The 17790-nt window shown below is 41.1% G+C and overlaps 1 protein-coding gene across 7 annotated transcripts in view; it reads right to left on the bottom strand.

Moving 5' to 3' along the window:
• The window catches only part of SIPA1L2 (signal induced proliferation associated 1 like 2), a 181115-nt gene that overhangs the window by 142281 nt on the left and 21044 nt on the right, over positions 1-17790 (bottom strand). The gene's annotated exons all lie outside the window — the stretch shown is intronic.

The raw sequence follows: 17790 nt of genomic DNA on the forward strand, positions 1-17790 counted from the left end.
TAAAGCAAAGCCACAATATATAACCTTGAAGCTATACACTTTAACGATAAAATTTTGCCTAATGTCAGTGCAATTTCACAAAAGGTAAAAAAAAAATAAAGCTTTCTAAGTCATAATCATGTTTCCCTTTGGTCTTGGAAGGAATCCAAGATGGCAATCACAATAACATCTATTGCAACAGTTTTAGAAGATTTAAAAATAAAAAGCAAAACCATAAAAAAAACCCCAAAACTTATCTTTCCTATTAAACAGACTTATGGACTGGATTCCCTCCCTTCACTTAGGAAATCAAAGATGACAAAGTGATTTAGTGAGTCCCACCTCCCAATTATTATGATCACCATTATTATGTCAAGATACATTGCAATCAGTTATGAAGCACACACAAGTTTAGTTTGCAATAAATCATTTTTTTATTTATTTTGGATTTGGAAAGGTAATAATAAGGTACCTATCCCCAAACTCTTGGCACTTATTGACAGAGGTGTTTTTATACATTTTTTCTGGTCATTTCCCCAGAATAATCAACCTTAAATATTGTAGCTCAATTTGTAATTTGTTTCATCGGGAAATAATGATAAACTTTTCAGCATGCAATTGGTATAGTCCCACAATTAACATTTCTACTTTATATTACTATCTTAATTAGCACAATGCTACATCAATTTAATTAAGAATATTTCAGAAACAGAATAAGGTTGCTAAAGGGACTTTAATTATTTTTTTTTAATTTGCTGAAAGGAAAAAAGTTTATTTTAAATTTCAGAATCAGTACTTTAGATTTTTCTTGAACTATTGACACCACTACCCTACTATTTTGCTTCAGCATTTTGATAAATGATACAAGTTTTGGCAGTTGGATATTTTAAGGCTAATCTGCTTTCTAAAACAAAGTAAATCTCCCACGGTTCTTATAGCTCTGTCAAAAATGAGCTCTATCATGCTATCTATGCCAGAGTTTGATTAAATGACCAAAGCTGAAGAGTGGACTGGGATATGACCTCACGCAGGCTGGACTACATAGACGTGTAGGGTGAAATCCTGGCTCCATTGAAGCCAATAGCAAAACTCCCATTTGGGTGATATTTTCACACATTGACTTGCAATTCAGTTAGACTATTTTTAGTACATTTATGGAAACACACACACACACACAGGATTTACAAGGTAAAGAACAGTATTAAAACAATTATATCCTCAGATCAAGGGATTTTTCTGGGAAAAAGAAAAACAGCTGTGAGTACTGTTTCCTATTAAGCCAGAAGGAGAAAAAGTTGCCCTCTCACCATTTCTCATAGATGATTTTAGCCAGCAAGTATTCATTTACCATGATTCATGGATCACACTGCAGAAGGAAGTTATTTGCCTATAACCCGAGTTTTTCAATATGAGCAGACAGTGCAGCTTAGGCCGACAGAAGTTTCTAGGAGCAGTGCTCATTGGAGCACTCACGCCCCCTCTAACTCTGCCCTTTCCTTCATGGCTCTGGACATTTGGATAGCAAAACTACAAGAGGACGACATGGCTTGCCGACCACCTTAGTTTCATCCAATCCCTCCTTGGGTTCAAAACTGAAATTAGGACCCCAAGGAAGAAAAGAAGATGGGCAGGGGAGCATGAATGTGCAGAGGTTATTTCAAAGAACTGCAGTTAGTTTTCCACTCTCAGGATTTTGGCAAGCAGTATTCCTGCCTTCAGAGAATGGGACAAAGAGGCCTACTTACATGGCAATTGTAATACTGCTTTACCAAATTGTACAGCTCTTCTAGATGCCACATCTGTGACACAGCATTGGTGCCAACTGACAAAGGAATCACTGCTCTTTACAAGCAACTCCTGTCTCAGACAGGACAAACACACTCACCTAATACTCTGTTTTCATGGTATTTATCCATGAAATGGGATGTGAGGTCTCTACTGAAAGCTTGTTGCTCATTGATAATGTGAGATGTGTGTACAGGTAATATTTAAGGCATAATGTAACTGTATAGAAAATTATGACCTTTATAAGTCTTGGAGCCAAAGTGAGTCACCAGGGTATCGTGTCTCAGTGACGACTCATTCTAGTGGGAAGGAGTTGTCACCCCTCCCTGGCTAGCCAATTATACAATGTATTGCTCAGTGGTCCACTGTTGCAACAACTGAGAAAAGTCAGTGGAAAATCATCAAAGACAAGCTATAAATGTCAAAACTACTTGGCAGTGAAAAGGAACAATATGACAGCAAGGGGATGGCCCTGTCTGTGAACAAAGACAAAAGACTGAGTCAGTGCATCAGAAGGTGAATGAATGTAGTGTGTCTTTCTCCACTAAGCAGGTACCTTGAAACAGTGCAGGTGAAAGATCACGAAAGACTGGGTCTAGCAAACGCTACAAAAGACAGAACTTTGGAGTGAGAATCTATTCTATTAGATAGGAATAAGTGTATTCCCTACTCTCTGTTTCATGATTTTGTTTTGTATGTGACCATTTGTTTCTAAAATTCAAACTTATTTCTATTTGATTCTCTATTCTTTTCTTAAATAAATTTCCTTTTGTTTTACTATAATTGAACTCAAGTGTTGTGTGTGATACAGAAGCAGTGGCCTAAGGTAAAACTAGTAAACTGGGGTACATTATTCCTTTGAATTGGGATCAAAGATTTCTGTGGGTATCCAGTGATCAGGGGCCAAATACCACAGGGGGATACTGTGAAGGGACTCAGGGGACGCGGTGCATATACTGTCAATTTCCAGGGCAAAGGAAGGGCTGGTATAGCCCAGAGGGGAGTGTGTGAGTGGAAGGCAAGCTAGTTGTGTTAGGGAGCTAACACTCAGCTGGCACAGGCAAGACTTGCTCACGCTGGAAGTGGCAACAAGGTGACTCCTAGCTCTGGGCGCCCCCAGAAGCATCACAACTTCTACGGCAGGACGGACCCCTGGGCCAGCAGCGGGCTGAGCAGGGCCAGCGGCTGGAACCCCGGCTAGCAGGAGCCGGTGGACAGAACTCCAAACTGGCAGCGGGCTGAGCCGCTGAGCCCGCTGCTGTTCTGGGGTCCCAGCTGCCAGCCCCGCTCAGCTCGCCGCTGCTATGGGCTTCCGGCTGCTGGCCCCTGGCCACCCAGGGTCCTGGCCGCCGGGACCCCGGCTGGCAAGGGCCGGCAGACGGAACCTAGAAGTGAAAGTAAGGCGGAGCGTGCACGCTCAGAGCTGGCTGATGCTGGGGCGCTCCGCTGCGGCTGGAGGCACGGCGCGTGGCGCGCTCCCAGCTGGGGTCCTCCTAGCTGCCGGAACTCTCTGGCAGGCTGGCGCTGGCAGCCCCGTGCCCCGGACTAAGCAGCAGGCAGTCAGGCATGTGAAAGGGGCCGGTGGGAGGTGCGGTGGAAGTGTCCGCATCCCAGCCTGTCCTGCTGCCCTTCTCTTGCCACTGTGGCTGGATACCAGGGCACTACAAGCACGTGCGACCCTGCAGCATGCACATCTGCAGCCCCTCGGGGGGAAGGGGAAGGGAGCGGCAGGCCAGGGGGTCACTGAAGTCATAAGGCCCATCAACCTGAGGAAGAACATTACTGCTTGACACAAGTTTTTATGTACTACATCTTTTGTTGTAAGCATTTTTAAATTTTTTGAGACTCCAGAACTATCCCAATAAAAGGCATGACCTGGGTTGGTGCTATTTACAAATTCTTTCAGTTTATCTTGAACCCCATTGTTTGGAACAAGGTACATGTTTGTGACATAGCTTTTGGCAGGCCCTCCTGCGATGACACCTTGATGAGCCAGCTGTCCAAGTGGGGGTCAACCTGGATAACCTAACATCTCAAATGGCCTCCTACTGCTGTGAGGCACTTTGTGAATACTCAAAGTGCTGCAGATTGGCCAAGTGAAAAGACCTTATATTGGTAATGATCTCCACCCACAAGAAACTGAATGTATTTTCTATGCAAAAGTCTCATTGAGATATGAAAGTAAGCATCTTGTAAATCAAGAGCCCCAATCCAATCATAAGTGAATAAGGAGGGGATGAGTGAGGCTAGGGTAAAGCATGGTGCATTTGAACTTTCTGATGGAGAATTGAGCTTCTCAAGATCTAAAATTGGTCTGAGACCTCCATCTTTCTTAGGGTTCAGAAAGTATCTGGGGAAAAAATTCCTTCCCCCCAGATACCTTCAGGAATTTCCTTTATGGGACCAGACTCCAGTAGTAAGCAGACTTCTGATCTCTGCAAGTTCTTTCTTGTGAGGAAGTGGGTTGGTGGGAGGCAGGACAGTGTTGAACTGAATGGAGTAACCCTGCTGGACAATCTCCAAATTCCATTTATCTATGGTGATTACACTCCAGGCCTCAAAGAAATGTGGATTGCAGTGAGGGTGGGAGGAGGGATGAGAAGAGAGGGGAAAAGTTTACAAATGAAAGGGATGCATAGTTTAAAACTGATTTGGGATTTTTGTGCATCCCATCAAACCTGTGATACATAGGCTGATACAGAGGAAGATGATGCAGCAGATCTTTCTTTAGCTTGCATTTAGTAGGGTGTGTGTGTCTACTGATACTGAATTGGGGGGGGGGGATTATTTTCTTGAAAAGAATAGGAAGTAGAGCTTTGGTATGGTTTCTGATCAAATTTGGTATCCCCATTTTTTTCCTAGGGGTTTCAGAAATCACTAGACACCTTGCAGTAGACCTGGTGTCTTTCAGTTTCCTTACAACCTCATATGTTCGAAAGCTAAATAGCCCTTCACCATCAAATGAGAGGTCTTCTCCCCCACATTCTTGTTTCCTGAGGAAGTGAAGAGAGAAAACCATGAATGGCACTTCAATGTAAGGGTAATGACAGTACTAGATACCATATCAGAAGCGCTGAAGGATGCTCTCAAGGCATGGCTCTCTACAACTGACCTTTGGTAACAATGGTATTGTCTAGTTACCTTCTCATAATCCCTGGGTGAAGGAGGGTGATCTTGTGGTCTGAAAGACTGGAACTGAGATAGATTTTTAATTTCTTGCAGAAGAAGGAATCAGCCCCACTGCTTTATGCATCTTTCCTTTCTCTTTAAGCACTAAGGACAATGTACCCAGTGCTGCACAAAGGCCCCCTGATCTGAAGGCTGATCTAAATGAGGGTGATTAAGGGGTTCAAACTGATGAACCTGCCTGATCTATTATGGTAACCATAGATTCAGAAGGAACTGACAGTTGTGTTAAAGCAAACAACGAACAATGAGATTTTTAGCACAGAACCAACAAACACCCTTGGATCCAGACAGCCTTTACCCTCAATATTATTCTTCACCGTGGCACCGACTTCCGAGGTCTGAGGCTTAACAGTATGCTTTTGCACTTCAGTGTGCAGAACTAGATGCACTAGATGCATAGAGGTATGCTCTTGAGGACTATCTTTCAGCAGAGGTGGACACTTGTGAGGCCACGCATTTGTGCTCAGCTGGAACCAATCTTTTCAGATTCATAGTGACTGGCACCATAAGTTTGGCTCAAGACAGAGGCCAACACATGAAGGGATTTTGTCATGATTTTTAACTCTATCAGAAGTCAAAGCTGAGGCTGGTCTCACAGTACTTACAGAACCCTGAGTTTTAATAGGTAAAGCTTCTGGCTCTAATGATTCCTGCAATAGCATAGCTTGAAGGCAATTCCTGGGAATAAAGGTGCTGCATATGGAACAACAACACAGCAAGTCACCTTGCCCCAAGCAAGCCAAACAATGTTGTATGTATGTGTGTCTAAGGAGAAATAACAGCAGGGCAAGAGGCGTACCTCTTGAACCCAGGTTTCTTTATCTTAGGTTTTGATGTATCAGAACAAAGGACTCATGCCACGGGGCTAAAATACTTAAGTAGTTTTTTCTTGTTTTTTGACTAGCTAAACCTCACTAAAATAGGGCGAGAACAAATCAGGGTTCTGAAAATTTGGGGATCCAGTCATCTGTGAGCTTCCTAGTTTATCTGCTATCACAATTGGAGAGAACTGAGGTGGTTTTCATGACGTGCTCCCTTTTATAACCTCACCCTCCAAATGTTCAGGGCCTCAAGGAGAAGGCAAGAGGCATACGAGTGCTCCAATGGGCACAGCTGGTAGAGGTTTCCACTGGTGCCAATGGTGCAGTTTGGACATCACAAAAGTCAGAATGTGCAGAGGCCACTCAAATAAAAATGATTTGTCATTACTTGCAAACTAACAAGTTAAAGGTAAGCATACATACACAGAGAGAAAAAATTAATAACCTAAAATTACATTTTGATAAATTCACCACACAAGGCAGAGGTAAGAGTGATTGGATGCCTTCACCATGCATTGCCATAGCTTAACAAAATTGAATTTCTTTTAGGTTTAACATTGACTCCAAATTTTCTGGGTTTGCAACATTTGTTTGGGGGATAATTACAACATCCCTTTAATGTTTTACCCTTAAGTTACTGATATGTACTCAGTCTTAATTCCAGTTTAAAGTAGTTTTTCTCTGGGAATAGAGTATATTTAGAACAATAAATACAAAGTGAACTTTCCTACTGAATATCAAATGATGATGAACCAAAAGTAAACAGAAGGTAAATTTCGTATAGCACTTGACATCTTCAAAGTGGTTCAAAGTGCCTTACAGGGTAGGACATCAAATGCTGGTGGTGTTCTGCAAAGGGCAGCAAAACAAATGCCCTCAGCATTAGTGTGGACCTCACCCCAACCATTAGAACCGATTTCATTAAGAGAGGTAACATTAGCCAGAACCCTAGAGTTATCCCCTGCTCTGCAAGAAAAGCAAGGTGTCAGCCACGATTGCATTTGTGCTGCCTGGAACACACCACCAAAGTCAAGATGTTCAGTGAAATAGTTTTTCAAGTTAAACTTTGGCTGCAGATTTGGAGAGATAAACAGGGGACTTCTGTACTATAGAAATAGTGTACTTGGCAACTTTGGAGGTTGGGTGAGAAAAGGAAGTATCTTGCATAGCTTTTAAGCTGTCCTCTTCGAGTGATTCAAGTACCATATTAACTGGCTCTGGAGAGAGCAAATTCACCTTGGCCTGAAGACTTGACCTGACAATAAGTCTTTGAGGGGATAAAAGGGAAATTGTGTGCATTTGGAAGAGGGGACTATCAAAAGAAATTCAGCAATTCTCAGCAGTATTCAATAACTAGTGGGTATATTCTCACTAGACAGATGTTTAAATCCCCCATTTGTTGAGATAGCAACTCCTTGCATAGAAATAAAAACAAACTTCTCACTTTGAAATTATATGGACTAAAGAATGTTATTTTTAAAAAGCTGAATATGCATAACATAATACAGCCCTTCCACTGTTTTTGGAGAAATAAAAAGCAATCCAGAAATGTAAAATATAAGATAATGACACATATTTCATTTTATAAAAACATACAAAAGAGCACACTACCCTCTCAAAGTTATTCACATCAGAAGTCATTATTTTAGCTGGTTTTCTAGGTCAATGTACAAAGTAGTTATTGAAATTGCAACAGAGAGAAAACAATATGCACAACAGCAGGTACAGAGAACAAATTAAGAGCAGAGAATATTAAGAGTTATATCCAGTTTAACAAAAGATTAAGTTCAAATTGTAAATAAGAGTAACCTCTGGAATTCATCATTGTTCCTTTATCATTTCTAAGTTATCCTTTCATCAACATTTCTGAAGACAGGAATGTAATCCTACACAAAACATGACAAAAATGTCTACCATCACCCATGTCTTGGGGGAGAGAGAAGGAGGGAGATTGTCTGACCAGACAAACGTGGAAAAGACAAACCCTGGGATCCTGATGGTTAAAGGGAAGGTCAAGAATAGCATCTCTGCTACTTACCGGCACCCCCCGTTTCTCCAACATGCCAAAACTTTTCCTGTAGTATGATATTCTGGTCCTCCTCCATGCTGGCAATACCTTCCAACTTAGTCATCCACATTCCCAATCAATAAAAATATGACTAATTTAAAATGGCAGAATGAATATTTAATCCTCCTGAATTAATTTAGAGTCTTTCAACATACTTTAATATGGAACAAATGTGCACCTAATTCCATCTAGCACAACCATTAAATCTGGGTTTCTTAACTAAGGTTCCACGGAGGGTAGGGAGAGTAAAAAACACATACTGTATATTATAGTACATATATTCCTATTTAGCCCATGCTGTAAAGAAAGCTAGGTCATTTTTCAAAATTCCATCTCTCCCATCAGTTATCGTAGACCTCACACAAGTGGGAGGGATAGCTCAGTGGTTTGAGCATTGGCCCGCTAAACCCAGGGTTGTGAGTTCAGTTCTTCAGGGGGCCATTATAGGGATCTGGGGCAAAAAAAATCTGTCTGGGGATTAGTCCTGCTTTGAGCAGGGGGCTGGAATAGATGACCTCCTGAGGTCCCTTCCAACCCTGATATTCTATGATTCTATAACTGATACAGTTTATTTCACAGCATTGACTGGCCTGACTTCATTGTGTAACAAAAGTCTTCTTTAGTAGTACAAGCATGACAGTTATTGCACAATTCTCATTTATTTTTGACTGTTGCTTGTGATATAAAAGTAATTTTGGAGCCTATGTTATGACTATAGTGAAATATTTTTCCATTGCATATCAGGGTTTACATCATTTATTTGTGGGGGAGCAGTGTTAAACTGGCAGAACTGCAGGTCTCACCTTGGAGACAGGGTGCGTGTAGTGCTAAGAAACAATTCTGCAAAGCAAGCATATTTGATCATTTAAACTTTTTCAAATGTGCCCACAATTCGTAATTACTGGAATGATTGGCTTAGGATGAGAACTGAAAAGCAAACAACATACTCCAGTTCCAGCTCCTTTCTGTTCCAATTCTTATCTTCCTCCTCCTTCCCCATTGGAGGTTTCATCCCAAACCAGTCCCCAATCCTCCCCTCTCCCCACTTCTACTACAGGTTCTCTCTTTATCCAATACATGCACAAACACCCCCCTCCTATTCTAATGCAGACTCCATTCTGAGCTCATCTCTAACTTTCTACCTCTCCACCTGCAAGGTTTTTCCAAATCCCAACACCTTCCTCTATTACTATCAGCCTTTTGCTAACAAAAATGGATGTTCCTGCAGATGCTTTTCTCAGCAGGGTCCAGAGGCATCCCCTAGTCTAATGTTTCCCACACTTAAAAGCTGAATCCCTGCTCCCCATCAGAAAAATGTAACCAATCTCACCCCCTGGTAGGCCCTAGATGTGTTAAAGGCTTATGCATGTTCCGACTTGTCTTTTGAGCTTCTCCCCCTTTGACACACATTTTAAGAAATATCAGTATGGATTTCATAATATACTTCCTCTTGATTCTTAAAATGTCCTGGATCAGCAAATCATTGACATTTATATTCACATAAATATTGACATTTAAAGTATCATTGCCATCTGAGTTCACAGTCATTGAAATGAATGGGGCAGTTCACAGCTCAGAACTATTGTTTCTGGCTCTCTGCAAACTCAGGCAAACATGGTATCATTGATCACATTCCCTCCAATTTGAATATTTTCTTTCTTTGTAACTATAGCAGCTAGAGTTTCAGCTTTCACTTTAATAATAAAGTAAGATTCTGGAGGACAACTTAGATGTCTAGCTTTGCTCTACCATCCAGCTTCTCCTTTAAACACCCCAGTGGAATGTGGCCCAGACTTTGAGAAACAATGCCCTAAACCCTGATGTGGTCACCACAGATATTACACCTTTTACATGGATGGATTAGACCAAACACTTGCCTTAGGGCTTGTATTCCACAAAAACGGTTCCAAAACATGATCAAAGTAATACGGAACACTTGTTAGAAGCCAATAGATTAGAAGCCTCAGAGATTAATAAACTCATTCACACAGTGATCCTGCTCTTATGAAACATTGTATAATGGGGATCTGCCTTGAGTTCCTGAATCTTCTGTGCCTTTCCAGATAATGTAGTGGCTACTAAAAAGACAGTTTTCATGAGTGGGTAGTAAATGGAACAAGTTACTGAGGGCTCAAAGGGAACCTATCGATCCTGTTAACAGTATATTGAGGTCTCAAGAGTATATTGAGTCCTGAACTGTGGGGGGAAAACATGAATAATGTGTTTAAGGAACCTAGCCACTGTGGGGTGAGAAAACAGTGTGGCCCTGGGTAGGAAAGTGATTGCTGCTAGATGGACCTTTATGCAGCCGACAGAAAGTCCAGATTGTTGCATCTCTAGTAAATGAGTGCTGAAATGAGTGTTGTCAGAGGACACAGCTAGTGCAAAGCTGCCCAAACAGAAAACCTCTTCCACTTCACTTTATAAGTCTGTGTAGTTGAGGCTTTTCTGCTTTGCAACAAAAAGTTTTGAGCTTCAGCTGAAGACCTTCTTTTGTAGGATTTCGGTCAGCCAGCATTCAGGCTGTCAGACAGAAGGAGGCTGGGTCCAGGTTTAGGATCTGGCTGTTCTGAAAGACTATGCTGCGGCTGTACTGAAGCATTCATTAGATCCAAATATTAGAACTGCTTGGCCTATACTAGGGTTATCATAATCAGTTTTGTGTCTTGCCTCAATTTCCTCAGGACCCTCAGTATCATGGGCAGTCAGGAGAAAGGCCTGCAATAACACCAGTGTCCAAAGGATGGGAAAGGTGTCCATCAGGAGCTTTGCTGAGGCAAAAGAGGCACCTAAATGAGCAGGACAGCAGCCTCATAAGAGGGCCAAACTTTAAATGCTGCGGACTCTGACTCCATGATAGCGGGTTGAGTCTAAGTACCAAGGATATCTATCATCATAGGTTTATTGTTAGTGTTGTATCTGTTAGTTAGCCAATTTGTTTATAAGTCGACCCCCCAAGATGGTTAGGTAAAAATAGCAAAAACTGTATGACCCTTTCATAAGCCGATCCTATATTTCAGGGGTTGGCAAACTTTGGCTCCTGGCCGTCAGGGTAAGCCACTGGCAGGTCAGGACGTTTTGTTTACTTGGAGCGTCTGCAGGCGTGGAGCTCCTTAGCTCCCTGTGGCCACGGTGAAACGGTGAACTGCAGCCACAGGGAGCTGAGGGGCTCCATGCCTGCAGATGCTCCAGGTAAACAAAATGACAGTGTATTAGATATTCAATTCAATGATTCCATAAAGTTTAAACTCACCAAATTTTGGTGTAGATCCGTTTATAAGCCGACCCCCACTCTTTGATGCGTCACTTTTTTACCAAAAAATATTTGGCTTATGAACGAGTATATACAGTAGTTGTGCTTTTTTGCCAACTACACTAACACTAACTAGCCTAACAAGAAATATCACAATGCGTAGAGGTTCCATGTTGCTTCCACAGGCTGTAAGAAGGAACCGAGGGATGGAAGGGCCTGCTCCACCCTTTAAACCTTTGAGTGCAAGAAGCGTGAAAGTGCATCTCAGGTCCAGGCACAGCCCCAACAGACACTGCTAGCCAAAAGGAATATGATCTTGCATGCGTGGGGCACATGCACATGAAGAATAGAATCCATGTAAATAATCCCTTGAAGAGCCATCATATATGTTATGCTATGGGTAACTGTAGTGAGACTGAGTGGCCTCCCTCCCCACAGGAGGGTGAGGGACCATTACACTCCCCTTGGAGGGTGGACCCTAGATTGCCCCACCCTCCTCACCGGAAGTACCTGGGCGTGGCCAGAAGTATAAAAGGCAGGCCCTGCGGCACAGTTGGGGGAGAACCTGCAGAGGAGAAGGACGCTTCGCCTGTTCTGCAGCATCCCAGAGGGGAACCTGTGCCTGGCTGGTCCCAGTGCAACCAGCTGTGGCTCAGTTGGCACGTTGCGGCTGGATCGCCGCCGACACAGGGGATCCTGCGTCCCCCTGCCACTCCCCCACCCCAAGGTGGTCAACTCCCTATACTTCCCTGAAAAGCTCCTGCACTGGAGAAGGAGCCTCCCTTACCAGCCCCCTTGTAGACTGTTTGTTTTCTAGCTAGCCATACAGCAACATCTAAAGCCAGCCCTGGGGCTGTTTTGTTGCTGGCTGCCTGAACCTCCTCAAGCTCAGGCCCCAGCTCAGTTATAGACTGTTTAAGGGCTGGCAGCTTGAGCCGCCCAAGCCCAAGCTAAAGCCTTACCATGACTGTTGGTTGCCCAGCTATCGTGGGCTCTTGATTATCCTGCGGACTCTGGTCCTAGCCAGACGGGACCAGACTGAGTGGCCTCCCTCCCCATGGGAGAGCAAGGGATCATTACAGTAACATCTGCATCTGTGCTTAATATTTTGGCACAAGTGTGAACCCCTTAATTATTTCATTAATTTGCCCTTATGTGTTTAGGTATTCTAGAGGATACGGCAGTTTAAACTGAGATAATGGTGTGATTGCACTAAAATAAGTTTCAGTTGACTTAAAATCCAATTTTTCCTAACTAAGAGCATTAAAATGGTTTAATATAATATGGAAATTATGAACCTGGATGTCTGTAAAAATAAATGTTTTCAGATCATGTATCAAATTAATTTAAAAATACAATCACAGAATTTCGTAGCATATATGTATTTCGAAAGTAGCATTTAAGTGCTGCACCACTATGTATCTTCAGTAAAACACAGTACAAAAATCAGCTATACAGCTAAACACAGTATTTTGGTGATGCTGCAGAATAACTGATGTGGTTATTGCACTGGTATCCAAACTAATTAGTATGGACTATAGCCAGTTTATAGTAATAAAAACACTTGCGTAACATACAAGTTCAGACTGAAGAGGAAAAGCAGATAACATATCTGACTGATGTAAACATTCCAATTACAGTACATGGTAACAGGTGGATTGTTCAAAATCTTGCTCATCAAGTTATGGAAAAGATAGAAGCAAACGGAGTATTTCTATTTCCTCCACCAAATGTCCTATCTTGATGTGCACTAGGCATATTTTTCTTTAGCAGTAGCTTACACTTTCAGAGATACTAAAATGAGCACAAAGCAAAGTTTGTCATTTGGCAACAGGACTCCTCTGACCAACCACTTCCTACATTACTACCAAGTATCATTTAGAACTATGGTTTCAAACTAAAATAAGCTTTGAGAAAGAGAAAGATGAAACCTCATACTTCTTGATTTTTTCTGAAAAGTACTTTAGTTTAACCCTGCTCCTTATTGACTAGTGGGAATTGTGAGGTAATAAATTGAAATATCATTGACTAATTTTCTATAGCCTACAAAAGGACAGTAGTCCTGTGGTTTCAGATGTAAGCAAGTAATTGTTTGTATATAATTTTACTTCAGTTGAGAGAAAGCTATCATTTCATTTATAAAAGGAATTCATAATGTTGAGTAAGCTCAAAAATCTCTGAATGTTCTGCTTTTTTAAAATGGGCTCTTTTCTTTTCCCCCACAACTTACAAAGTCTGTTTGAAACAACAGAAACAAATATATCTAGAAAAATATATATCAAAAACTGTAGGTGACTAAAATACATTAATTTAGTATATAGGCTTCTAGTAAATTAGAACTCAGTCTTGCTCTTATATATTAAGTGTACAGTGTAATGTTATAGACATGACTTCACAAGATACATGGAATTTCTTGTGTTTCCTGCTATTACAAAATAATTCAGTAAAGTTCGCTTTGGGACAATATGCAATCAGTTACTTAACTTCAAATCATTTTAAACAAAAACAAAAGAAGGTGAACTAAGGAACAGAGGATCTCTAATGAAATATAGAGCTTTTCATTTTTCTATTATCTGTTCAAATCTTGCCTAGGTAAGTAGCAGCCAAAAGTTATCACCCCCCATATAGTGGACATTTGGTAGTTTATCTCAAATTGACACCTGATTAATGTTCATAACCAAACCTAAAAGGTGCTGTATTAAAACATATTACAGGTAATAAAGTTCTGCATAAAATATTACTCCTGCGCTAAGGTCTTTAACCATTTGTTTTTAACAAAAGTTATATCTTCCTCTTCACGATTCTTCAGTTCTGGAGAGTTGCAATATGCTACAGCAAAGAATATGTCAAAAAACTCCTTTGGAGTGTCGTGCTGGGAATGTATGCTACACATTTTCACTTTTAAATAGGGAAAATAACTGTTGACAGAATTACACCATGGAAATAACATCTTAAAAATTCCCAGCTGGAACAGCACATAACCATGCTAAATTGAACAAAAGGCTTAACTCTCTCTATATACTTTCAGTCATAACCTTGATCATTATGATGAGTGGAGATCCAGAAGGTATGTTCAATGTCATATTATTTCATTCAAAAAGGGTCACTAAATAAAAAACTTCAGCCACTTTCCTTTGATCCTTTGTGGTAGTGATGATGGATTAAACCAGCCTTTAAAAGGGCTACAAATTAGGATAAATCCCATTTTATTAGGTGGGGATTTCTCCCACTACCCATCTGCTCTTTCGCACCCACAAAAACCCTGTGCCAGGTGCGCTTGCAATCACAGACTACTGCATACACATTGCATCCTCTCTCTCTCCACCCTACTTCTGTTATTGTGAATTGGCAGAAGACAGCAATTTGAAAAAATCTTGCTCTAAGATTTATTGAAATATTTAAATAAATTACCTGCCCAGTGAAACTGACTGGGGGAAGAACAATAAAAAATGGCCTGAATGAACAGATGTGCCTTCAAATGAAAATAAAGCCAGGAAGGTGTCATTTTGACAGCTCAGAACATTTTCCTTTAACACCTGTCTGAGTAACATCCATACTGATATGAAATAATACTGCTAAGAAGTATGAATAAAGAAGCCATTGTCCAGTGCTGGTATGGATCAGGCAACAACAACAAAGATTCATGTTAATCAAGTAAGTGCTGGCTTGTTCTCAACTTGGGACAATATGTTCTTTATTACTGACAATATAACCTCCAACGCAAGGCAACTCAGACAGAATTTTAACTTATTTTATCAGGCTCTGATCCCTATGTAAATTAAAGTGTTCAAACATAAGAGTGTGATTATCAGAGCCAAACAGTTCATGCACTGGCATAATAATTCACTGTGTATTTAACTAAGGGTACTGTGGAAGAAATCTCCCTCTGAATCTGATGATAGCACTTGATCTAGCATATCTTTGGGCAGCCAAAACCAAACTGGGCATCATTTAAACAGACTGTACATTTATAGAAATGTTTTCACCTAGTGCCAATGCATATTCTCCTTTAGTGAGGTATATTTGTAATACAGAACATTTCTGTCAAAAACACAGCTTAGAAAGGGACAGTCAAGTTCACTGAGTTATTGATTGTTATAAAAATTTAAGGGAAAACAAATTTAAAAGACAGTACAACTGGAGGATATTTCCTCCTTCCTTTCACCCTATAATCACCTGCCCAATCAATCAACAAATCCACAGACTATTTACCAAAAATTAAGACATCATTAAGCAAATGCAATTTACTAGAGATTTTAGATAAGTGGTTTCCATAAGCCAAATTCAAATGGTGCATAAGCAGGTGCAACTTGTCTCCAACAGAGTTGCATCTGTTTACACTAGATCTAGATTATTAGACTACCAACACTGAGGCTATGCTAACACTGCACATCTTATAGTGTTCCGCTGTAAGGTACGCAATGTAGCCGCTCTTTGTCAGATTTCCTATCTATAAATAAATGTGTTATATCCTAGAGAACAAAAGTTGGCTCCTTAAAGGGTAAATGGTGATTGTCTAGGGCTTTATTCTCAAAATTAAAAGGCTGTCTATGTCCTCCAGCAGACTGAGAGCTTGACTACATTGGCAACTGCGGGGGGCGGGGGAGAGACGACACTATAGAGATTTAGATTAATAAATTACAGTTGACTACTTTGGGGATGAGGAAAAGCAAGACCCAGAATCGTGCCAGCTTAAAGAAGGTTGCGCAATTTACCAAGTGTTTCATTTGCTGATCTGCTCTTATTTCCTCTTCAAAATATCATTTCTTTATTGAGAAAACAAGCAGGCCACCAACGCCCACAGACTGCTATGGTTGCATGTAACATCGTTCATCAGAACGGTAACCAGCCCTGCAAATATTTAGATGTGAGGATGCAGTAATGCAAAGTCACATTCATAACAGAAATGATAAGCATAAATTTTATGCATTCTAGCAATTTATTGTAACTCCATAAAACTTTCCATGAACAAATTAAGGGATCACACACTTTGTTGCATGGGATGCAATCCTATGCTCTGGGTATCCATAAACCTGACTGCCAGAAGCTGGACTGGACGACGGGATGGATTACTTGATAAATTGCCCTATTCTGTTCATCTGGCATTGGCTACTGATGACAGTAGAGTGAACTAGATGGATCACTGATCTGACCCAGTAAGGCCAGTTTCTGTTTTTATATAATCGAGCTTACTATCCACAACACCAGGTCTTTGCAGCCTTCCAGTCTCCCCACACAAGTTCCCTGTACACTACCTTTCCATTCCTCACTTTTTCAGGGACTCACTGCAACTCTTCCAACCCTCTTCCTCATGCCAGGGGCCCTGTGTACGCTCCCTTTGCCCTGCCCCTGCCATCCTTATCCTCCTTTCTTTACTGTCTCTCTCTTTTAGAGTGTCAGCCTTTGTAGGGCTTTTCTACACACAGTTGCGTCCGACGAAGTGGGTATTCACCCATGGAAGCTCATGCTCCAATACGTCTGTTAGTCTATAAGGTGCCACAGGACTCTTTGCTGCTTCTACACATGAAGTTATTCAGGGATAGCTGTTCCTGAATAACAGAACTCCATGTGTGGATAAGCCCTTAAACTGTACTTGGAGGATGGGAAGAGCTAAAATAAGGGGTATTATATTGGAATATGTTTTTGGCTGCAATAAAAGTAGAGATGGCTGAAACTGCTGACTCTGCTAATCAGATGTTGGGGCTTTGTATGTCCCCCATCTCCCCATTTTGGTTTTTGCCAAAAAAGCAATAAGGTTTTGACCACTGATGCCTAGAATATTTCCTAAAATTTTGGATGCAGCATTCAGTGGTTATCACATTACAGCCAGAGAATTTCAATGCAAGGCCTCACTAGCTTGGCCAACTATAACGTACTTTGTTCTCTTTGTTTCTGTTACTTCCTTTTCCTTTCATTTATTCCACTTTTCTTTTATTGTATATTTTGGTATACTTCCCCCCATTGTCTTTGCAGTATCTGTTTTTCCTTGGACTAACTTTTCCATTTAATATTTTGACATTTGAAATCCGTTTTACTTTGAGATCATTCCTCTTTGTTCTGACTCTTATCCAACATGCTTATTTCTGATTCTGCCTCATTCTTCACTTTGAGTCCCAGCTACTTCTCTTTCAGTGTTCTCTCCTCTCTCTAAGTCCCCGCTTTTCCTCCACTCCCTTCTTCTCTATATTTATTTCCTTTTTTAAGTTTCTCTCCCTCTTTTCTTTCCTTTCTTCCCCAATATTCCCTTACAATAGCACCCATGAATCCTTTCTATTTTGTACGGGTTCTTATACTGTAGCATCCAAGCACCTTCCAATAGCATATTATGCAACATGACTAGCATCTGCCACATGAGGTTCTTTCCTGGGAAGATGGATAGGGGGAGAATAAGGTGTCAGGGGATAGGGAAGTTGTGTGAATCTTTTAAAAAAAAAGTATGCTGTGTTACATGTTTATTTTATTTATTTTTCTTTCCAAATAAAAAAGGGCCCATACACAGACTCGTACTTCAATCCCTCTACTGCTCTTCAAAAGCCTGGTGTAACAAACAGGCCCTGCAACGTGTCCTGAAAGTGGACAAATCTTGGCTATTCTAAAGAACCAGTAGGGTGCTTCAGAGTTGCTGGGCCCTTATGGAGAACACCCTGCCAGCCACACCGCTCTCAATTACTTCGCAAAAGTGATTGCAGCTATTA

Source organism: Mauremys mutica, chromosome 3 (assembly GCF_020497125.1).
Source record: "Mauremys mutica isolate MM-2020 ecotype Southern chromosome 3, ASM2049712v1, whole genome shotgun sequence".
NCBI classification, from domain to species: domain Eukaryota; kingdom Metazoa; phylum Chordata; order Testudines; family Geoemydidae; genus Mauremys; species Mauremys mutica.